Source organism: Ovis aries, chromosome 4 (assembly GCF_016772045.2).
Source record: "Ovis aries strain OAR_USU_Benz2616 breed Rambouillet chromosome 4, ARS-UI_Ramb_v3.0, whole genome shotgun sequence".
In the NCBI taxonomy this organism is placed as follows: domain Eukaryota; kingdom Metazoa; phylum Chordata; class Mammalia; order Artiodactyla; family Bovidae; genus Ovis; species Ovis aries.
Window position 1 is genome coordinate 101,058,585 of NC_056057.1, and position 23,502 is coordinate 101,082,086.

General features: G+C 49.3%; 2 long non-coding RNA genes across 3 annotated transcripts in view; one reads left to right on the forward strand and one right to left on the reverse strand.

The window, feature by feature from the left end:
* The window catches only part of LOC114114614 (uncharacterized), a 34,018-nt gene extending 13,159 nt beyond the window's left edge, over nucleotides 1-20,859 (reverse strand). The window contains exons 1-4 of one of the 2 annotated variants that reach the window (XR_009600451.1): nucleotides 18,823-20,859; nucleotides 12,576-18,371; nucleotides 11,786-11,902; nucleotides 228-11,469 (exon numbers count right to left, since the gene is read on the reverse strand). This is a non-coding gene — a long non-coding RNA (uncharacterized LOC114114614). Of the gene's footprint in view, nucleotides 1-227; nucleotides 11,470-11,785; nucleotides 18,372-18,822 lie in introns of both variants that reach the window. The other variant, XR_003589247.3, reaches the window with a different exon arrangement.
* LOC132659710 (uncharacterized) lies at nucleotides 3,181-23,292 on the forward strand. The gene is made up of 5 exons (XR_009600452.1): nucleotides 3,181-3,545; nucleotides 10,158-10,293; nucleotides 15,133-15,235; nucleotides 16,479-16,716; nucleotides 22,765-23,292. It is a non-coding gene; the product is annotated as an uncharacterized LOC132659710 (long non-coding RNA).
* Nucleotides 23,293-23,502: the final 210 nt, after the last annotated feature.

Sequence of the window (23,502 nt, forward strand, 5' to 3'; positions counted from 1 at the left end):
CTGTTTGAAGCTTCTCCACGGGTTATTGCTCTGGTGAAAATAAACTCTTCTGGGACACAGCATCCCAGACCCTGTCCCCAGAATTCTGTGTCTTTGTCAAAGGATGAAAAAATATATATATTCTTTGCTTTCCAACTCGCTTCTGGCATTGCCTGGCACTTTTGCAGATCTTTGGGTCCCCGAATCTGGTCTTCTTGCCTCAGCCCGCTGTCCCTTTTGATAATTACCTTGGAGAAGTGAGCGGGACTCCAGAGATGAGCAGTAAGACGCGAGTCTAGGAGCTGGTGGTGTGCTCTAGCCGGCTTGCGCCCCCTGCTGGAGCTCACGGTCTGCATCTCCTCTGTTGGTCTGGCGCTTGAGATCAGCCATCACAGAAGTATTTGCAGCATGGAAGAGAGCAGATTCTACAGATTAGGACCAGCCCCTCTCTCCCTGCGAACTGGTTGGCTGCCTCCCGACCCCCACTGGCCTGCTCACAGCAACTCAGGGGCTGGAGAAAACTCAACAGGCTTTTCCAGACTTGAGTGGAGGTGCTTGCAGGAAACCTTTAATTCACAGACATGCACTAAGTGGAGAATTTCAGGTAGGCAGATTTTCCGCTTCTGTTGTTGTTCAGCCACAGAGTCGTGTCTGACTCTTTGCGACCCCATGGACTGCAGCACGCCAGGCTTCCCTGTCCTTCACCATCTCCCAGAGATTGCTCAAACTCCTGTCCATTGAGTCGGTAATACTATCCAACCCTCTCGTCCTCTGCTGCCCCCTTCTCCTTTCGCCTTCAATCCACTTGTGTGTGTGTGCTAAGTTGCTCCAGTCGTGTCTGACTCTGTGCAACCCTATGGATTGTCACCCGCCAGGCTCCTCTGTCTATGGGATTCTCAGTTCCAAACTGAGGAAGACAAGTGACAGGTCTTAAAAACTACACTTGAAAGGCACCCTCCGGGGGCCAGGTACATCTTTCGTGTTACCTTTTGAACCTGGAAATAGCTTAATATACTGTTTCTTATAACCCAACATCTCAGTGCACTCTGGAAATGAAGCGGGAGGGTACAGACCTAGCAGAAAGTAGGTGAAGTCGAGCTTTCATCGAAGAAAAGAATGGGCCGGCACATGCTGAACTTCAGTGTTTCCCCACAAGGTGGCGCTCTCTTCTCAACTATCAGACAAATGCTCACCGCCGACGAGCTGCGGAGAATTGGGCTCATATGCACCACTGAAGCGACTTAGCAGCAGCAGCAGCAGCACCTTGTAATCTACCGCCTTAGCGCGATTGGTTTGAGCTGAGCAATGCTAAGGTTAAAGTCACTGGCCCGCTGCCTTGCAAATCCATCTCTGTGATCCTGTGAGTCCGCGTTCATTATTTCTGCTCCTGGAGGAAGAGGAGCAGAAAACTCCCAGCCATGGAGGTGGGGAGGGGGGTGTGGCCCTGAGCTGGTGAGTCTTGTTCACCGATGAAGGAGAGGAAGTTCTTTTTTTTTTTTAATTAATTAATTTATTTTAATTGGAGGCGAATTACTTTACAATATTGTAGTGGTTTTTGCCATACATTGACATGAATCAGCCATGGGTGTACATTACATGTGTCCTCCATCCTGAAAACCCCTTCCGCCTCCTTCCCATCCCCTCCCTCAGGGCTGTCCCAGAGCACCGGCTTTGAGTGCCCTGTTTCATGCATCCAACTTGGACTGGTGATCTATTTCACATATAGTCATATATGTGTTTCATTGCTGTTCTCTCCAATCATCTCACCAGGAGAGGAAATACTGAGCCTTTAGTTTTCATAAGGAACCAGAGGGTTCCTCTGTCTCCAAATGGAAGGTAAACAAGATGTCAGAGATCTCTGGAGAGTGTGCTTCTGAATCCAGGGTCCCCTCCTGCTCCTCTCATCTCTGGGGTCCCTCCTTCCGCCCTCTGCACATCACCAGTTCACAGCCTTGATAAAATCCTGCTGTGAGCTGCAGGGCTCAGAAGGAAGCAGTGCTGCTCAGAGGAGGTACATCACAGAGAGAGGGGGCTCAGCCCAGCCGCAGGCCCTGACTCGTCTGCTTAGTCTAACCAGCTCTCTGGTTAGTTGTCTCCTCACTGACCCTCCCTGGCAGGCCCTGGAGTGCCCACTCTCCCTGGCAGCCCACTGGATCTGAACCCCCAGCCTGAGGCCAAGCTTTGCCCTTTGGCCCGTTGCATTCACAGACGCCAGCTCTCGCTCCTGACCACCTCTGCTGGAGGTCACTTGTCCCGCTGGCCTGGCTAGTGTTCCCTCCAGGCGTCATCTCCAGCATTGTCTCCTGACCACGGCCCCTCGGTCTCCTCCTCGCTTCTCTGAGCTGAGCCTGCTCCCACCGTCCTCCTCAGAGGCTCTGCCTGTCTCTTGGCTCCCAGTTTCCTCACCTGCCCATTGGGCACTTCTGGTCCTGTTCCCCAAGCCCTGTGCTTACCCCAACTCCTCTCAAGTTGTTCATCTGCCTCACCAGCAAACAAAGCACCTTCCAAAAGGTCTCAGCATCGCCCGCTCAGCAGGAATCACCCTGGGGAAGCAGAGTCTTGGGAATCTCATGAAATGACTCTCTCATCACTCTGTTAAATGTTGAGGAGGCTGCCGACATCCTGTGCGTGTCAGATTATGCCAGACATCAGAGTCAAGGGTACAAAGTACACAGTTCTAACCTCTGCAGCCTTTGCCAATGGCATAGATAGACCAAGACCCCACCTTGCCTCTCTCGGCCTGGTCCTGACCAAGTCCTTCTGCTTCCAAGGTTTCTTACTAGGCTGATCTGAAGGGAACTGCCGTGTCAGGTCGCCAGGATTCCTTGCTTCCCATCTAGTTCTTCTATTTCAAGACAGCCAGTAGCTGGAGAGGCACATGAAATCAAGGGAGAGTTTATTCAAGGTGAACAGATCGGATCCGAATGCTGAAGGGGAGGATCCAGTTGGTAGGGAAAGCAAAAGCATTTGTGATTGCCTGTAGTGAGGACAAAATAGCCATCCTTCACCCAAGATCTTACAGCTCACAGGTGTAGAGAAAGCAAGAATGGGCCATGGGGTCAGTTTGAGACTCCTCAGCCTTCCTGACATGTGAGGCTCATGTGTCCTGAGGACCAGTCCTATCATTTCCTTCCTAACATTACCGTGGAGGTTCCTTTCCTCAATCCAGATCTCCACCTGCCCTTGATTCCAGTCTCTTCCAGCATTTTTTCTTTCAGGCATTGTGACACTGATGGCGTGACTGGCCCCCTGAGCACTCCGTCTGTATCTCTGCCCTTTGCTGGGAAGCTGTGCAGCCTCCGCACACTCTGATTCTGGGACCCAGAGCTTGCTGTGGCCAACGGGACAGGAACAAACCAGATGAGAGTGCAGATGTGCAAAACACTTGCCCGCTTTCTCCTCCATCTCCAGCTCCTGCTTCTTTATGTGAATACACCTGGACTAGCCTCCTGGAGGATGAGAGGCTATGGAGCTGAAGCATCAGCCAAGACCCTCATAAACCAACCAGTCCTCAGCTGACCTGCAGGATGGCCCAGCAATGCATCTGCTCAGGAGCAGAAAGAAAGGTCTGTTTACGCACTCCACTGAGGTTTTGTGGTTGCTTTTATGCAACAACACTGTGGCCATAGAGAGTTGTCCTGGCATAGAATGTGAGCGCCATCAGAAATGTTCTCACCTGGAGATTCTAGGAGTGATGGAACCTCTTCCCTCATCTTTCTGTCATTCTAGGCTACTGGGAGTAGATTGGGAAAGTGTTGAGAGATTCTGGTGACATATTTTCATAAGAAAGAACACAGAGGATCATGGTTCTTTGAGCCAGATGTATGTAGGAGTGCTATCTATCTGAATGTAGGGAGGGACCTTTATCATGCTTCCCTGGGCTCCGTTATTGACACCTCCTGGTAACCAGACATTATTCAGCCTGTTTAGGTGATGAAGGGAGCAACTCCTGCATGGGTAGACTTTGGGTTTATCACAAGTGATACAGCGCTTTCCATATGGAACTAAAGCACAGCAATCACACTTCATCACCCGGATTATTACAGTGGCTCTTAAATTCGTATCCAGATCCTGCTCACCACTGCCAGATTTATCTGTCCCCAGCACACTTCACTTCTAAGTTCCCTTCTTTCTACTCAAGAAAATCCAGTGGTTCTCCAAGAACTTCTGGACTAAGCCCAGCTTAGTCTGGTCCTTTAGTAGCCCTATAACCTGCACCAGCCTAGCGACAGAGGATGAGATGGTTGGACGGTGTCACCGACTTGATGGACTTGAGTTTGAGCGTGGGAGATCTCTCTGGGAGATAGTGAAGGACAGGGAAGCCTGGCATGCTGCAGTCCACAGGGTTGCAAAGAGTCGGGCATGACAGTGGCTGAACAATAACAACAATACCATTTCCCACACACTCTGGCATGGCCAGGCTCTGGGCCTTTCCCAATCCGTGCCCCTCACTGCCACTTCCCTGCCCACCTGCCCTTCTGCTCATCTCCACTCCACCTGTGCTGAGCCCACTGACCCTGCAAGGTTCCACCCAGCCCTCACCTCACCCATGAAGCCTCCTTAGTATCTCTAGAAAACGCTGATGTTTCTGTGTTGTGAGAACATATAACACTTGGAACTGAAAGTGAGTCTCTCAACCTTCCCGTCCCTCAGTGACCAGTCTCTAGAGGGCAAGGCAACGGCAGAGAATTTAGATGAATCCTCATCAGAACTGTCGATTAAAAGCTGCTGTCACACCCGAGGGAAAAGCTGTAAGGAACAACTACTCAGTTTCCCATTCTGTAAGTCTGCAGAGGACACATGGGGGAGGAAAAAAAAAAGGATTTTCTAACCTTGTGGGTAGAGATTGCACCTTGGAGATTATGAAACAGGAAATATTTCCTTCCTAGTAGAAGCTGGGTCTTCCCCGGTGGCTCAGCGGTAAAGAATCCACCTTCCAATGCAGGAGACATGGGTTCGGTTCCTAGATCAGAAAGATCTCCTGGAGAAGGAAATGGCAACCCACCCCAGTATTCTTGTTGGGGAATTCCCATAGATAGAGGAGCCTGGCAGGCTCTGGTCCATGGGGTCTCAAAGAGTTGGACATGACTTAGCAACTAAACAGCAACTATAAGTAGAAGCTACTGTCTCTGAGAATTAATGTTTGTTCTGTGTGTGTGTGTGAGTGGACCTGTTTCAACAGGTGCAACAGTTAAAGAAACAGTCATGCCTGTAACCATTCAGATGCGAGATCACAAAGGCAATCTGACCCACAAGGTCCTTCTGGACCCAAAGGAAAGCAGGCATCCCCAAACCTGCCCAAACTGGATGCTCGTGGGATCTGGGGGTCCGTGGATGTCGGCTAATCTAGGAGAAGTCAGGGACGCTCTCCAGGCTAGGTGATTTACCTCTGAGAAATGTACTGGAGGGGGAGGAGGGAGATGGTGGTGGCACTGCGGTCCCTTTTGATGCACAGAGATTGGGTTTTCTCAAGGGTCATTGGAGAATCCTGCTGGGGAGGTTTGATGAAAGGAGATGCTTTGAGGGGAGATATGGGAGTTCTACTCCTGGGAGCCAGGTTAGGGGCTAAATTTGCACCCTGAGGGCCACCTATGTGGAGGCATTAACATTTCAGATGCTGTCCCTTTGGAGCCCAGTAAAGTCCCCTTTATTGGTTTGGCCAAAAAGTCATTTGGGTTTTTCCATACGATGTTACAGAAAAACCTGAACAAAATTTTTGGTCAGCCCAATATTTAGTACTCGGCTTTATCCCTTCCCCTCCAACATTAGTTCATTCTTTTCATTTACCTAGGTCTCATGAGCACACCTTGTACAGCTGGCCTGAGGCCATAGGGGACAGAGAAGGTCATAATGGAGGGTTCCTGGTGTGCCCCTGCCTTCTTGGGGCCTATGGCTTCTTCACGGTCGGGTGTTCACTGTGGTGTTGCTCAGTGCCTCAGTCGTGTGCATCTCTTTGTGTCCCCATGGACTGCAGCACACTAGCCCTCCCTGTCCTTCACTGTATTTCCTGGAGTTTGCTCAAACTCATGTCCGTTGTGGCAGGGATGCTATCCAGCCATCTCATCCTCTGTCGCCCCCTTCTCCTCCTGCCCTCAACCTTTCCCAGCATCAGGGTCTTTTCCAATGAGTCAGTTCTTCGCATCAGGTGGCCAAAGTATTGGAGCTTCAGCTTCAGCATCAGTCCTTCCAATGAATATTCAAGGTTGATTTCCTTTAGGATGGACTGGTTGGATCTCCTTGCTGTCCAAGGGACTGTCAAGAATCTCCTCCAGTACAACAATTCGAAAGCATCAGTTTTTTGGCGCTCACCCTTCTTTATGGTCCAACTCTCGCATCTGTACATGACTACTGGAAAAACCATAGCTTTGACTGTTCAGTTCGGTTCAGTCACTCAGCCATGTCTGACTCCTTGCGACCCCATGAACTGCAGCACACCAGGCCTCCCTGTCCACCACCAACTCCCAGAGTTCACTCAAACCCACATCCATCGAGTCGGTGATGCCATCCAGCCATCTCATCCTCTGTCATCCCCTTCTCCTCCTGCCCCCAATCCCTCCCAGCATCAGAGTCTTTTCCAATGAATCAACTCTTCGCATGAGGTGGCCAAAGTACTGGAGTTTCAGCTTTAGCATCATTCCTTCCAAAGAACGCCCAGGACTGATATCCCCTAGAATGGACTGGTTGGATCTCCTTGCAGGCCAAGGGACTCTCGAGAGTCTTCTCCAACACCACAGTTCAAAAGCATCAATTCTTCAGCACTCACCTTTCTTTATAGTCCAACTCTCACATCCATACACGACCACTGGAAAAACCATAGCCTTGACTAGATGGACCTTTGTTGGCAAAGTAATGTCTCTGCTGTTTAATATACTGTCTAGGTTTCCTTCTAAGGAGTGAGCATCTTTTAATTGTAGATGCTTCAAATAAGGAAGCAAGGTGGGAGGCCTGAGTCATCTCCTGGCTCAGGTGGTGCAGGCAGAGAACCGCGCCTGTGCAGGGCAGCTCCACGTATGCATCAACCAGGCTTCTCCTGAGAAGCAGAATCACGTTTGGGCAGATACACTGAAGGAGATTTATTATGAGGGGAGGGGCCTGTGGATGATGGTGACTGAGGAGTCCCATGACCTGCCAACTGCAGGGTGGAGGCCCAAGGAAACTGGTGCTGTGGTTTCAGCCCACACACCTGAGAACCAGGGGAGCTCATGGTGTAAGTCCCAATCTGAGCCCCAGTGCCTGAGAGTCAGCAGCATGACACGAGAGGGCAGGAGAAGGGCGGACATCCCAGCTCAAGCAGAGAGCAAATTCGCCCTTCATCCGTCTTTTTGGTCTATTCAGGCTCTTAATGGATGGCAAGAGGCCTGCCTGTAATGGTGAGAGCGATCATTTTTACTCAGCCTATTGATTCAAATGCTAATCTTTTCTGGGAACATCCTCATAGACACACCCAGAAATAATGTCTTGCTAGCTCTCTGGACATCCCTTAGCTCAGTCAAGTTGACACATGAAATTAACCATCGCAGTGTATAGGCAGATACACTGCATGACTCAGCTGAGTTGAGTAAATTTACAATCTGTGTGCTCAGTCATGTCTGGCTCTGTGAGACCCCAAGGACTGTAGCCCACCAGGCTCTTCTGTCCATGCAATTTCCCAGGCAAGAATACTGGAGTGGGTTGCCATTTCCTCCTCCAGGTAATCCAGGGGATCTTCCCAACACAGGGATCAAACCCGCATTGGCAGGCAGATTCTTTACCACTGTGCCACCTGGGAAGCCCACGATACAGAATTATCCTAATATGTTCAATAATCCGATTAAATTTAATGCAGACTCAACAGTGTCACAGTGTTAATCTTCAGCTGAATTAGTTGGCTTCACAGTGTTATCAGATGACGTATCATTCATGCCATCGTAAGGCATTTGAGAACTTTATGCAGCAAGTTTTGGTTAACTGTCAGTCAGTCAGTTCAGTCGCCAAGTCGAATCTGACTCTTTGCAACCCCATGAACCAGAGCATGCCAGGCCTCCCTGTCTATCACCAACTCCCGGAGTTTACCCAAACTCATGTCCATCGAGTCGGTGATGCCATCCAACCATCTCATCCTCTGTCATCCCCTTCTCCATCTTCCCTCAATCTTTCCCAGCCTCAGGGTCTTTTCAAATGAGTCAGCCCTTCGCATCAGGTGGCCAAAGTATTGGAGTTTCAGCTTCTACATCAGTCCTTCCAATGAACACCCAGGACTGATCTCCCTTAGGATGGACTGGTTGGATCCCCTTGCATCTCCCTTGGATCTCCAAGGGACTCTCGAGTCTTCTCCAACACCACAGCTCAAAAGCATCAATTCTTCAGCACTCAGCTTTCTTTATAGTCCAACTCTCACATCCCTATATGACTACTGGAAAACCATAGCCTTGACTAGACGGACCTTTGTTGGCAAAGTAATGTCTCTGCTTTTTAATATGCAGTCTAGGTTGGTCATAACTTTCCTTCCAAGGAGTAAGTGTCTTTTAATTTCATGTCTGCAATCACCATCTGGAGTGATTTTGGAGCCCCCCAAAATAAAGTCAGCCACTGTTTTCACTGTTTCCCCATCTATTTGCCATGAAGTGATGGGACTGGATGCCATGATCTTAGTTTTCTGAATGTTGGTTAAGTGTGAGGTCTGATTATTCTGAATGAGCAGAGGGAGCCTTGACATCATGAATATAATTGTGACTAGCACTCTTACATAAGCAGGCCCTCTCTGAATTAGTATTATAGTAGTCAAACCGCAAAGCCAAACTGATTCAACAAACAACCAGACCTGAGGCTCTCTCACCCAACACTGCTAATTTGGTTATACAGAACAGTATCATTAAATTGATGTTAATTTAATTATTATTGATTTTTCAGGAATTCTTTTGAGGGATTGCAAGTTATAAATTTACTTTGGTTTTTATAAATTTTAAAAAGTTATTCCAAGTTTTATGTTTATGCATATTCAAATAACATTATAAAAAATTTTAAGTCAAATTGGAAAGTCCCTGAAAAGGCTTCCCTTTTAGGGGATTATTTATTACTCTAGTTTGAAAAAAACTAAGATTTGGGAGAAAGCTCTTTGGCTTATGTCTGTGTAATTGGCATTATAGACTTGTCTCCTGTGCTCCTCCAGTTAGATTTATGCCTGATAAGCTTGGGCTTCCCTGGTGGCTCAGCAGCAAGGAACTCCCCTGCAATGCAGAAGACATGGCAGGAGCCGCGGGTTCAACTCCTGGTTCGGAAAGATCCCCTGGAGAAGGAAAACGCAACCCACTCCAGTATTCTCACCTGGAAAATCCCACGGACAGCCCATGCAGCTGAAAAAGAGCCAGACATGGCTTGGCAGCTAAACAACAAGCAACGCTAAACTGGGCTCTCCAATTATTTATCACGCATCTTTGATTTACCCCATAGCACCAGGCACAATACTGGGCATGTAATAGGGGGTGGGTAAATATAGGGCTGTGTGGGAGTGATCTGGGCTCCATGAGTGGAGTGAAATTGATTGGAAATGGATTAGAAAGAAATGGAGTGAAACGTGTCCCTATCTTGCAAAATATTTTTTTCGTTAAATATTAAAGGGAATTTTGCCTTATAAAGGCAAGCAAACTGAGGTTGCTTTCAAAGAGATTAAAAATTATGCAAAAGACATCACTGAAAATGAGTATTTTCTGAAGTTCATATATGCAGAGCAAATATGTTTAAATTCTTTTCAATGTCCCTTTCATCAGCAAACATTTAATAGCATTACTGACATCTGAGTTGTTTGTGGGGACCAAGATAATAGAAATCACTGACTCTCAAAGAGCTCAAAATCCCATAGATCGTATGGCAGCATCAGGGGTGCAAAGTTCAAAGAACACTGTTTCTCCTCTACTTCTCATCAGATACTTTATGTTCTGGGAAAATGCCATAGCCAGGCTGTAAGTTCGGGTATGTACAAGAGCCTTTGTGTCTCCCATGGTGCTTAATACAGAGGAGCTGCTCAGTCAATACTTATGAAGTAAAAAGGTCTTTAAGCTTGACAAAAGGGAAGATAAAAAACCCCAATAATCTCCAAGAGTCCTGCCCATGTACATCCATACAGCTGCCATATGTCCTAGTACACGCCTCTACTCCTGAGTATACACACCCAGACTCATACACTCTTTCTTTGTTGGCAGGGCAGTGGGATGGTCTGAAGTAGAACAGAAGAATGGGGAGACACTGTGAAGCTGTGTCCCAAGAAGACCTTCCCTGCATCTGGAAATCTGAGCTGACCGGCTCAGAGTGGGTAACCCAATCCTGGTCACATTTTCAGTGAGTTCTCAGATATCCACAGCCTTCCTGATACGTACCCAGGCCTGAATTTCCCCCTGGGCTAGCCCAGGCCGCCAGATCATTTCAGGTCTTTTTTTTTTTTTCTTTCTTTCTTTTTAGGTCCTAACCTGTGGCATTCGGGATCCTAGTTCCCCAACCAGGGATCGAACCTGTGCCCTCTGCATTGGGAGCACAGAATCTTAGCCACTGGACCACCAGGGAAGTCCCTGGCCAAACATTTCAGTGCAATAATGGAGCTTCTGTGGGTGGGGCTTGACTGCAACCACATGCCCTGCAGAGGGATCCACTACTCAGCGTTAGTTAGGGACCAAGCTGGCCCTGGCGGGCATGACTGTTAGGGCCCCCAAGGGTGGGCTCAGTGCCCTTTTCTAGGATGTAAACAGGGCAAAAGGGAGAGTCCAGCTTCCATCCACAGGAACTCCAGGGCTTTGGGTCACGACAGGTGGCAGGGCAAAACCACCTGAGGGCCCAGGAATCTGAGTTTTAAACAAGATCGCAGGTGATTCTGCAGTGCTCTCAAGCTGGAGGACTGCTGAGTGTGCTAAGAGCACCCGTGCTGTTGGTCCTCCCACCCTGCTGAGGTTCAGAGTTGCCCCCCTCCCCTGGTGAAGGCCTTCCTGAGATGCCACCCTAGACGGCTGGGAACTGATCTGTGGCCCACTAACCCCCCTCTGCCACCAAACCAGTGCCTGTCGGCTGCTGCTGTGACCTTTCAGGCCATTCAGGTGGGAGCTGCTCTGACGTTTCTGTTTTACTCTCCTGATTGAGAATGTCTTAGTCACCACCAGAGCCTCGCCGTGCCCCCCTGATCTCCTCCCTGCCTCTGCAGCTGGCGGCTGCACCTTCCTTTTCTTTTGCAGCCATCACATGTCTGCCATGGAAAGAGAAAAGGCTGAAAGTAGCTTCGATATTGTATCTCTTGCCTGTGTTGAGAGTTGTGAGTCTCGTCCAGATCAAGGGCTCTGTTATCCATACTGGCAGGTCGAAGGCCAAGTGCCAAGGACTCTCTTCTCCAGTATCAGCTCAGAAGGAGGGCGATTAGAAAAAGGAAACTGGGGCTTCCCTGGATGTCCAGTGGTTAAGACTTCATCTTCCAGTGCACGGGGTTTGGGTTCCATCCCTGGTCATGAGTTAAGATTCCCAGGTGCCTCATGGCTGAAAACCAAAACATAAAACAGAAATGATAATGTAACAAATTCAAGAAAGACTTTAAAAATGGTCCATATCCTGCCCACCCCCCCAAAAAAAAACTTACAAAAGGGAAGAAAAAGGAACCTAAGGATTTTCTCTGTCCTGGCTTCTCCCCTTCCTTCTGATCCTCCCCTCAGCATCACATCATTGCATCCTGGACCTGACATGAATCTAGAATGCAAGTATGACAAAAGCTCTGTTGCCCAAGGGTGCAAGTAGCTTTATCTCCTGTCCCTAGGCTGGTCTTATACCCTTAAAATCCAAGCCCCCTTCCTTGTACCTTAAAGCTGGTGGAGAGATTTGGCACCATTGGGTTCTTCATTCAATTTGCTTGACACTCCATAAATAATGATTATTGTTCTGAAAGGCAAATCCAGCCATCGCAGAAAAAACTAACCTGATAACGAGGAAGACAGAAATCAGCCAAATGAGGCTTTCCTCCTGTGGGCTGGAAAAGTCCCTTACTTTTAGCACAATATTTTTCTTTTTCCGATCGGGTCTCCTGCGCGGTTGGATTTCATTGTGGTTTCACCCAGTTGAGTCCCTAGTGCAAGCTCTGCTCGGGCAGTCGTTTCTAACACTGGCTTCATTCGGTGATTAGGGTCACTCAGGGAGCTTTAATAAGGTACAGTTTCTTCCTTGTTGAGACTCCAGTTCAGTCAGTCTGGGATGGAGCCCTGGCATCTGCGTCTTTCTTTGTGATGAGTTAGGGAACCACAACCCTACACCATGCTAAGTGTTGTGGGGATACAAAAGGATCATGACCTTGCTATTGCCTTTGAGGAGCTTACGGTCTTGTTGGGGATGGGTATTTTAGACACTCAGCAGCATTTCGTTCTATCAAGCTCATAAGAATAATGTAGAGCCCGTGTTGGAAGAGAAGATGGAGAGGGCAGGATTGAGGTAGGTGTTTCCACAGTGTCTGTGTGTGCGTGTTTAGCTGTGAATTTCGTCCATTGATATTTTCCTGCCCCTTAACCTGTCCGTTGTTTTGTTGAGGATTGGAGGTAAGAATGCAGACTTGTAAATTCTTGAACTAGGAGTTATCTAATCCAAATGCCTGTGTTTACCTTTGAAGACACTGAATTCCAGAGAGATGACATGATATGCCAGAGGTCACACAGAGGTCCTGGCAGAGCTGGAGGTGAATCTTGGGCTCAAGCTAGAGCATCTGGCATCCAGGGAGAGACAAGGACTAGCCACCACAAGCAGCTTCCTCTTGAGAAGGGGCACAGTAGAGAGATTCGTTACAGAACCCATTAGGAACATATCACCAACCTCGCTCAGTGGTCCCACAGCACTCCCGCACTCGGGGCTTCATTTCTGCCCACCTCCACCTTGTGCAGCTGTTGAGCTGAGGAAATTCACAGGAAGGGCTTTCGGACTCAGGCAGTTAGAGCCGATTTGCCACCTGCAATGATTGCTAAGTACATCTTATATTGGGGTTCTAAAGCTATCCCAAGGCCTCTGGGGTCTAGGACCTACAAGGCTGGAAGGGTATCCCCCTCTGATCTGTAGTCCTCCTGTTTTGGGAAAATATAGTTAAATAGTCACAGAAACATTGAAACAGAGGGAGTGCTCATATTTGGATCAGCTGTCAGTAAACGTCTAGGGGACAGGAGAGAAGCTAGAAGGAAAAGTAGTGTCAGGGATAAGGGATGGAGTAGGAGTGGAGAGGGTGGGAAAGAACAAGACCCGATGTTTCTGGAAGCTGAGACAACTGTTTCCCTTCTGTCTCTGGTGACAGGGGAGGCAGTGTTGGACATGGGCTTTCTCTTTTGTAGCTTTTCCTACGTAGGCTGGGGTTCTCTTCATCACCTCCTCCACCAACCTGCTGTGGTCTTCAGTGATGTGACCGAAAACAACACCAAAGCAATATACACGAGGGAGGGCTCTGTTGCCCCTTATGTTTCTGTTGGATTATGGACTTGACGTTTTTCAGCTTTGTAACGTATGTGGTGGTGTGTGTATATATGTATTCAGTCATGTCTGATTCTTCATGGCCCTGTGGACTGTAGCCTACAAGGTTCCTCTGTTCTTGGAATTTTCCAGGCAAGAATATTGGCACAGGTTGCCACTTCCTACTCAAGAGGATCTTCCCAGCCCAGGGATTGAACCCACATCTCCTGCATTGGCAGGCAGATTCTTTACCCCTGAGACACCTGGGAAGTGCTTTGTAACATATAATAGTGTAATTAACATCTCACCAGGTCCAGAGGATAAAAGGAATTGGTCTAGCTGTAAAAATCAAGGAGACATAAGAATCAGAGACAAGGAAAGCAAACAGGCATCTCTATGTACTAACTAGAGGAATTTTTCTCTCCTGGTACTTGAATGTATGCAGAAGGGCAGTATTGCTAAGATAAAGCTATCTGTGAATTATTCCCCCCTCTTCTTGCCATATTTCCTGCTTTGAGCTTGCAGAAAGAGATCTGTGAGGACTTAGCTCGCTCTCTCCCTTCAAGTCAATTTTTTTTTTTTTTCCAGCTGAAGACACTGGAAGGCACCCAACTCTCAGAAAATGCTAAAGGACCCCCAATTCAGGAGCCCAGAAAACACAACATCTAGCCAGCCTTGCTCCAGGCTTGTGGGTAGTTAACTGGGCTTCTGCCTTGTACCAGGAACTATTTGTCCATGCAGTGCCCCTTCCAGTAAGCTGGTTTCCGTCTTATTGTCTCATTCTAGAATTTCTGCCTGGTTCTCTTATCTGCTAATCCTGTGTCAGGGACTCTTGTCAGTGCTTCTCAGTGTCTGGGGTCCTGTCCCTGAAGCCAGCTCCTCTGGCCAGATCTCTTGGCCCTTGCACCCTGCTGACAATCTAGGTGGTTCTATTATGATTCGGGGGAGCCATTTAGCATCTGTGGTGGGCTGAATAATGGCCCCAAAGATGTCCATGGCTTAATCCCTTTGAATGAATAGGTTGGGTTACATGGCAAAGAGAATTTTACAGATGTAATAAAGGATTGCATACTTTAAAATACAGAGTATTTCCTTTGTACTTAAAAAAAGACTTTTAATTTTGTATTGGGGTATAGTCGATTGACAACGTGGTGACAGTTTCAGGTGAACCGTGAAGGGACTCAGCCATGCGTATACATGTATCCATTCTCCCCCAGACCCCCCTCCCATCCAGGCTGCCATATAGCACTGAGCAGAGCTCCCAGCAGGCCTTTGTTGGCTATCCATTTTAAATATAGCAGCGTGTACCCGTCTAATCCCAAGTTGAACTCAGGTGAGACCAATATTACAATCAAACCCCCGGTTTTCTGAGTTCATCACCCCTCTCCCAAGTGTATCGTTATTTTTCCTATTGCCTCATGTTCTTCTAACCCAGTAACTTGCTGTTGTTGCTAAAGATGGGCAAGGATTACTGTGAGATGAACTGCTTGTGATGACAGCTATTATTTCATGAATGCTTATTGTGGTCCATTAGCTTTACAACCATCACTTCATTTTCTAAACATAATAACCACGTGAAGGAGTAGTTATTGCCGTCATTTTGCAGATGAGGACACTGACATTAAAGCTGAGAGAGGTTGAGGGTCTTGCCCCGGGTTGTACGTTTGTTAAGTAACTGGGAAAAAAAGTGAAAGTGTTAGTCATTCATTCATGTCCCACTCTTTGCAGCCTCATGGACTGTAGCCCGCCGGGCTCCTCTGCCCATGGAATTCTCTAGGCAAGAATGCTGGCCATTCCCCTCTCCACGAACCCAGGGTCTCCTTTATTGCAGGTGAGTTTTTTATTGTCTGAGCCACCAAGGTATTTTGATTTCAAGGCCTATGTTTCCAAACACTGGATCTACTTCCTTCCACAGTTAGAAAGGTTCTGTAAACCCCCAAAGGATTTATCTTTGCTCATCATCTGCTTTTTGGAAAAGCAACTGTGCTGATTTTAAGCAGATGACCACACTTTCTTTGATCTCCTTCCTTGAAGAGGTGGAGCTTAATTTTCCTCCTCCTGCCTGGGGCTGAGCCTGTGTCTTGCTTGTAATGAACAGCACACGGTGAAGTGGTTATGTGTGACAGCAGCTAGGTCACAGAAGGCACTGGGGCTTCCCGCCTGCTCTCTTTTCTTGCATTGCCTGCTCCCTCCGAGGGAAGCAGGCTGACGGGTTGTGAGCTGCTGTCTGGAGAGCTCCACATGGCGAGGAACTGAGGCCTCCAGCCAACAGCCAGGGAGAAAGCAAGGCCGGCCAACAACCGTGCGACTGAGCTTGGAGGGGACACTTCACTCCAGATCACTGTGGCCCCAGTCTGCCGCAGCAGAAACCTCCCCAGAGACACACCCAGCCAGAACCCCCAGCTAAGCCCCTCCCTGATTCCGGACCTGTGGAAAGGATGAGATAATTAATGCTGGTTGCTTTAAGCTGCAAAGTTTTTGGATTAACGTGCTATGCAGCAAAAGAAAGCCGATAGAGGGAGTATGCTTGTCCTCCTGCTGATGAGCCTCAGAATTAAACTTTCATGGGTCACAGATATTAGAAGGGAAAGCACCTTTGAAAGATGAAATAGTTCAACCTGCTTGCCGCTGCTGTAAGACAGACACAGTCATGTTTAACTTCACTGGGTGTTTGTGAGAATTAAGTGAAGAGGCAGGAGGAGTATGTCTAAGTGTTTGAATTGAGTGAGCAAGTGGTCAGTGAAAGCTGTGTTCCCTGCTCTGGGTGAGGGCACTGGGGCCCAAGAGATGAGGGGACCAGGCAGGGCCCCAGAGCTCAGCAGCTGAATCCTAAAAGCAATTCCTAGGGCATCCCCTCAGTGTCCCCTCTCCTCCTACCCCTTTCCCCACCACTTCTCCGCCTCTTCCTCGTCCACCAAGTGGAGTGAAGGCATCAATGAGCCGCCCCGCCCTGTGCCCGTTTGTCACCCCAGCCCCTGGTACAGTCACCTTGCACACAGCAGGCGCCTAATAAATGTGTCGTCCTGGCTGTGAGTCACTCTGCTGCCCCATCTCCAATATGCCTCCTCTCTCAGGTCCCAGGTCTTCAAAATGTAGCTCAGATACACCCTCTCCATGCGTGGTATCGGCACGGCTTTCTGAGATCCACAGAAGAGTTCACCTTGGTCTCGCTCTGCTTTCTCATCCCTCTCCCTCTCCCAAGAGCGCAGGAGCTCCGAGTTGTGAACAGACCCAGCTTGCCCATCTGGGTCTTATCTCCATGTCATGCTTGGATTCTTCCCTGTCCTCTGTAGGTCTTTGACCTTAACACTGGTGAGCACTTGGGTGTGGACTGCCTGGGGGGTGGTGGCTGGCAGAGGGGTGGGGCTTTGCTTCCTTGAAATGCTGTCGTGTGTGTGTGTGTGTGCACATGCATGTGCTTGGACTGAGTCATGTCTGACTCTGCAACCTCACGGACGGTAGCTTGCCGGGCTCCTCTGTCCATGGGGCGTCCTAGGCAAGAATACTGGAGGGGGTTGACATTTCTCCTCCAGGGGATCTTCCCAACTCAGAGATCACACTCGTGTCTCTTGCATCTCCTGCATTGGCAGGTAGATTCTAGGCCCCCTGGGAAGCCCAAAGGCTTCATGTTAACATTGTAAAAAGCCTTCCATGTCAAATGTCTGGGCATGAAGTCAGGTGTTTGCAACTGTCTTAAAGGTAGGAGCCGCTGAGAACACAGAGGGGTCAGTGCGTCATCCGAGCCTCGCAGGGGTGGGCAGCTGGTGCATTACCCTGGCTGGGAAGAGCAGTGTCTGAGGCGAGTCTGGGCCACGGATGGCTTTGGCCATGCACAGCCCAGTTGGTGTCCCACACAACAGCATTCTTCTCTGCCTGAAGATTTCATTCTGGACTCTTGGTGGCCCAGTCCCTCCTCAGTGAGCTTGCATCTTACATGTCATCCTAAGTCATCAGATAACATAAAAGTCTCAGATTCAAAACTGTCTTTGAAAAATCTCTGGTGTTACTGTGAAACTATTATGTGTGTAAAATCCTGGGCCAAATTATGTGGTATGTAATGACCAGTGTATAAAATATAGGGATGAGTACAAATTCAATATCCCAGTGTTTAATGGAGAACCTCTGCCAAAGAGAATGACTTTTCAACACAGCAGTCCTGCTCTTAGGGGGACCAACTATCCAGCTTGCCAAGAACTGTCCTGGTTCTCATGCCATCAGTTCTGTGTCTCAGGAGACCCCCAGGTCCCAGGCAAGCAGTTGGTCACCCCCACGTCAGCACTGAGAGCCACTCACACTGTAAGAGGCCTTGTGGGCACCAGGGCTGATGGTGGGCTCTGTGTGTCCCAGTGGCCTGTAACTCCTCCTCTTTCTCTCTGTGTCCTCCCACCCACAGTGCATGTACCACCCATAGAAAATGCCCTCAGCCTCTTGGTGTACTAGAAAAGCAGCAAAAAGACAGGTGTTGCTATTGCTGAGTCCTTGACATCACTCATATAGCAGAAAGTCAATGTGTGTGTGTGTGAATATGTGTGAATGTGTAGGGGCAGAGTGTAGTAAACCAAGAAGCAGCTACTGACAAGCATCACAGATTCCCTTGCCTACGTGGTTCATTCCCAACTGCAGATGGGTGAAGTTGGCACTTCCTGGCTGGGCTTGCTCCTGCAGCTGGGATGGCTACTGGCAGCAATCAGCCAGTCCTAGGGACATGTGTCCCTGTCAGATCTTGGATGGGACAGGGAACAGGTGACTGAGAGCCGCTCCCTGTGTTTGGTTGGCACTTACACTCTTAACTTGGTATTGGTATCAGTGACTTCTTGTCAAACCCATGCCTTTTCCTCTGTGTTGGAGTTGCTTGGACAGAAGGTCACTTGGAAAGGTTTATTCTTCCTTTTTCTCTCTCTGGAGTTGTTTAGAACCAACTGGTTGACAGCAAGAAGATTTTGACAGGGGCCAAGCCACTTCCATATCTGCAGAGGCGGGAAGAAGCGAATAAATTTATGCGTTGTTCCTTCTCTGATCTCCCAACAGTTAAGGAAGGGCATTTAAGCAATGCAAGGAATCAGGAGTTTGCCACGGGTCTAACAGTGGGTAGGATAGGACCAGTGCAGTAGCCAGGGACAGGGACAAGTGAGACACGCAGCCCTGAGAGTGCCCACCACCCTGCTAATGTTTTTCCTGGGAGAAAGTAGGGGAGCCCAGAGTGTGCATGCCAGCCCCTCTTCTCCTCTTTCCACTGAGAAATGGCTCTGGGAAAGCCCCTGGGGTCTTCATTGCTCACGCCAGGGGTATGACAGGCCTGGTCATCTAATTAGTATGTATTTTGTTTGGGGCTGCTTTATATGTAATTAGGTGTTTTATTCATTATCTTGAGAAATACAGGAGAAGCATCTAAAAGCCTTCTTCTGTATGTGGACCTACAGGATCCAGGCGTGAAGGTGGTGGGTGGCATTCACAGAGGAAGGGAGACAGGCTCCAGGCACTGGCAGGGGAGCAGGGCTTCGTGGCCGTGTTTGTTTCAGGGCAGAGGAGACGGTGAGGATTACTCTAGCTCTGTGCTGTGTGTTATCTTTGGGGCCAACTCGAGCTTCAACTGTGGTTGGATGGCACTGCTCATACATATCCAAGTTTCCATATGCTGCTCCAACTCTTGAGATTCCCTTGGATAGCAAGAAGGTCAAACCAGTCAATCCTAAAGAAATCAACCCTGAATATTCACTGGAAGGACTGATCCTAAAGCTGAAGCTCCAATACTTTGGCCACCTGATGTGGAAAGCTGACTCATGGGAAAAGACCCTGATGCTGGGAATGATTGAAGGCAGGAGGGGAAGGGGACGACACAGGATGAGATGGTTGGATGGACATGAATTTGAACAAACTCTGGGAGATAGAGAAGGATAGGGAAGCCTGGCGTGTTGCAGTCTATGGGGTTTCAGAGTTGGACACGACTTAGCAACTGAACAGCAACAACTCCATTGCACCATGTTCCACAAAAACTGCCCACAGGACTCCATAGTCCCGGCAGCTCCCTGGGAGCATCTCATCCCGGCACCTAACGTGGATTCTAATCAGATGTGTGTTTGTCTTACTTGCTGAATGCTGTCTGCTTTCTACACCGAAGTCCAGTGAGAGAAGGACTACAGCAGTCTGACTCAGCATTGTAACTCCAGAACCTAACACAATGCGGGGCTTAACCTATGTGTGTTGTAAATATTTACTGAATAAATAATTGTTCTTTCCCATGAGGTTCTTTCAGGGAGGCCGGCGGAGCTTGCCAATGCTTATGCCCATGTGTGAGTGAATATTAAACAGAAGACACAAGAACACCTATTTCACTTTTGGAGAGTGTGGATTGTATCTGGTGATTTTTTTTTTTCAGTCCCTCTTGATCTCCATTAATGAGCTTAGTCTATGAGGTAGAAGAGTCTGGAAGTTGTTTGCCTTTCTGTGCTGTACATAGTCGTGTCTGACTCTTTGTGACCCTATGAACTGCAGCCCACCAGGCTCCTCTGTCCCTGGGCATTCTCCAGGCCAGAATATTGGAGTGGGTTGCCCTTCCCTTCTCCAGGGGATCTTCCCAACCCAGGGATGGAACCCAGGTCTCCTGCATTGCAGACGGATTCTTTACTGTCTCAGCCACCAGGGAAGCCTGTTTGCCTTTCAGTCCTTCTAAATGAGCTGCAAAAGGAGGTGGTTCTGGGGACAGGGAGTGGGGAGAGGGGGTCTGGCCAGCTGAGAACAGGTTGGCTCAGACGAGATCCTTCCAGGTTCATTAAAGATCGTTTGCTTCCAGGCCCTGTGGCTTCCCCTCCAGACGAGAAGAGTGGCAGGCTGACTAGCACCTGAGAATTCAGAAAGTGAAGTGAAAATGACTCAGTTGTGTCTGACTCTTTGCGACCCCATGGACTTTTTCTGTTGATGGAATTCTCCAAGCCAGAATACTGGAGTGGGTAGCCATTCCCTTCTCCAGGAGATCTTCCCAACCCAGGGATTGATCGAACCCAGGTCTCCCGCATTGTGGGTGGATTCTTTACCATCTGAGCCACCAGGGAAGCCCAAGAATATTGGAGTGGGTATCCTATCCCTTCTCCAGGCAATCTTCCTGACCCAGGAATTGAACCGGGGTCTCCTGCACTGCAGGTGGATTCTTTACCAGCTGAGCTACCAGGCCTCCAAATCAGGCAGATGAGCAGAGGCTCTACGTTGAAGGGGAAGGAGTGAGGCAGGAGAAGCCACACCTGTGCCCTCCCCTCATCTGCCAGGCAGGAGACAGGAGCCTCAGATCTCAGCCACAAATAGACCTTGGTCATCAGCCACACTCACAGGCCCTGCTGTGGGGGCCTTGCACTCTGAAGGGCTCTCTCTCGGCCTCACTGGCCGCCTGGCATCATGGGTCACTGTTTCTAGGCAGGCTGTGGGAGGAACAGGATCTCACACCCTCTGCGGTGGCTGCTGAAGGCCTATCTAACGGTGGAATAAGTTGAAATTGGAGGCCCTTAAGCCCACACTTGCCTCTCATCCCTTAAATAGAAAACAGGCAAATCACCCATGGAAAATAGCCCTTCTCCTGCTCTAATGCAAGGCTTCCTAGGGATCGCGATGTCTGTGCTGACAAGCGATTCTCCAAATTGATGCTTTTCCAGCAAGGCTTTGTCTTTGTGCTAAAACAGTGTCAAACTGTACGTTTTAGTAACGAGGCCCCAATGTGGCTTCTGAGCCCTCTGTAGGGATGGATGATTAGACAAAAGCATGATTTGAGACTTTTCTCAGTGGGGGAGGTTGTGGTACTTATGGCAGGATTAGATACTTACAGAGGGTCTATGGTTCATATTGATATCAGAATTGGATCAGGATGAACCGAGCTCAGGGGAGATGTGAAAAGCAAGAAGGAAAAGGAACCGACAGTTTTGAGGCCTTGAAGGTGCAGACATTGTCTGAGCGCTTTGTGAAGAATGACTTCATTTCGTCTGTGATTGTCCTTGATCCTTTTGGGAGTCTGGCCTCCATCTACCTGGCATGGGAGCAGGAGGCAGGATCTGGCCAGAAAAGGAGCTTTAGGATGTTTAGAGTGTCAGTTCAGTTAGGGAAGCAACAGGCTCAGCTCTGAGCTGACTCCAGAAGTCAGAATTCAGTGTGCCAACTTGCCCACAAAGCTCAACAGTTACACGGGCTCCTCTGGGCTTGTGGTCATGGGCTTGGCAACTGGGCTGCAGCTCGGTGGGGAGGAGAAACCCCTGGGATTTCTTTTCCTCCTTCAGAGCAGAGGTCCTCAAACTAGCCGGCACCAGCACCCCGAGCTTCTGATCTGGGGGTGGGGCTGAGAATTTGCTTTTCTAACCAGCTCCCAGGTGATGCTGCTGCTGGTAGTCCAGGGACTGCACTCAGAACCTCTGCTCTGGAGAACCTTCGTGAAGGAGCTCCAGCTCAACCCTTGCAAAGGGCTGGGTTTTCTGGGAGAGGGGCTGCTCCTTGCCAGAGTTTGGTGGTAAAATCCTTCAGGTGTCCCTCCCCGCCATGCCCCCTCCACCGTCCCTCCTACTGAACCGGCTACTGAGTGCAGGGACAACAGCGGATACTCTTCTGATGTTTTATAATTCAGTCCTCTCAGCACTTTGCAAAGCCTTTTTTCCCCCCTCTTTTATTAACATAAAAAGGATCCTGGTGTCCTTGAAGACAGATGCCCTTTTAGTTTTGCTTTGGGGTTGAGGGGTGGCTTTGAGCTGCCTATGAAGCAAACATCTTAGGGAGCCTGGTCTCTTACTTGTCTGGTAGGGGAGCAAGTGAACAAACAGTCATTCTGCTCCCAAAGGCCAGGACCCCCGTGTCAGGAGCCCTGGGCCACTTGACCGCTCCTGTCCTGAAACCTAATGGTCTACATCAGCACCCCAGGAGAGGCTAATGAAGGTCGGCGTCAGGCTCAGGGAGGCTCTCGGCAGATGTGTATTTCATAGACAGATGGAGTAAGGGAGGAAGTGGGAGGGGGTGTGTGTGTGTGTATGTGTGTGTGTGTGTGTATGTTGGGGGGTGGTCTCCTATTCTCCTGTCTGGAAGGAAAGTCTCTTCTATAACAAGAGATTTATTTCTAAGTCCTACAAACTGACGCTCCTGGCCAGAGAGGCGAAGGGCATTATTAAGAGTAGGGGTTCCCCACTTCCAAGTCTCCTTCATAAACAGGGCATACCGAAAGCCCCAGCCTGGAAGGGAGGGGACCCCTTGAAGGTTTAGCCCCAGGTTAGGTGCGAGGCCAGTGCGCCATGCTTTGTGGCTGCTCTTCCTGTGAATTTAAGGCTCTACACAGGCTTCTTCCGTTGGGGAGTCAGATGTGCTTGGGAACCTGCTCTTCTTGTTCTCATTTCTGAGCAGGACCGAGGCTGACGTGGCAGGAGCTCTGGAACCAGAGCAGCCGCACCAGGCTGCTGAAACTCCCAAGTGAGGCCTGACTCTGAAGTCTCCCTGCAAATCACTGCGGATCCCTCTAGAAAAGCCAGGCCCCGCCCCCACAGAGCCTGGGGATGCCTGGGAACCGGAAGCCACGCCCACTCGTCCCCTCCCGCCTCCGGCCTCATCTCGGGCTTCGCGATGCTTTCAGGGCCAGTGCCCCTTGCTCTGTTGGTTTTCTCCTGGTGGCAGGTGGGAGAAAGGACCACGTGAGCTTGTGAGGGACCATCCCCAGCCACCACCCACATCCTGCTCTCCGCACGCATGGAAGAACTGAGAGGCCCTGGACACTCCAGGGGCGGGTACGTGCTGCGGTCCTGATGTGACGTTTGACAGCTTTCTGCTCTAGGTATTCTGCGTCTCAGGTGGCTGCTTCTCAGGCCAGCTCTGCACTCTGGATTCTTCTCTCAGATTCCACATCAACGAGCTTCATTTCAAAATGGGCCATCTTCAATGACGCATTCTCATGTATACTATCATGTGAATTGAATCGCCAGTCTATGTCATGTGCTTCATTTTGTTCCATGGGCCATCTTTTATCCCAGTCCTCATGTCCTGTTTTGCTGTCTATTCATTCATTCATCCATTCAGCGTAACTACGGAGTGCTTCCTCTGCTGGTCAAACCTATGTCGTGCATGAAGCTGGACCTAAGTCGTGGGCCC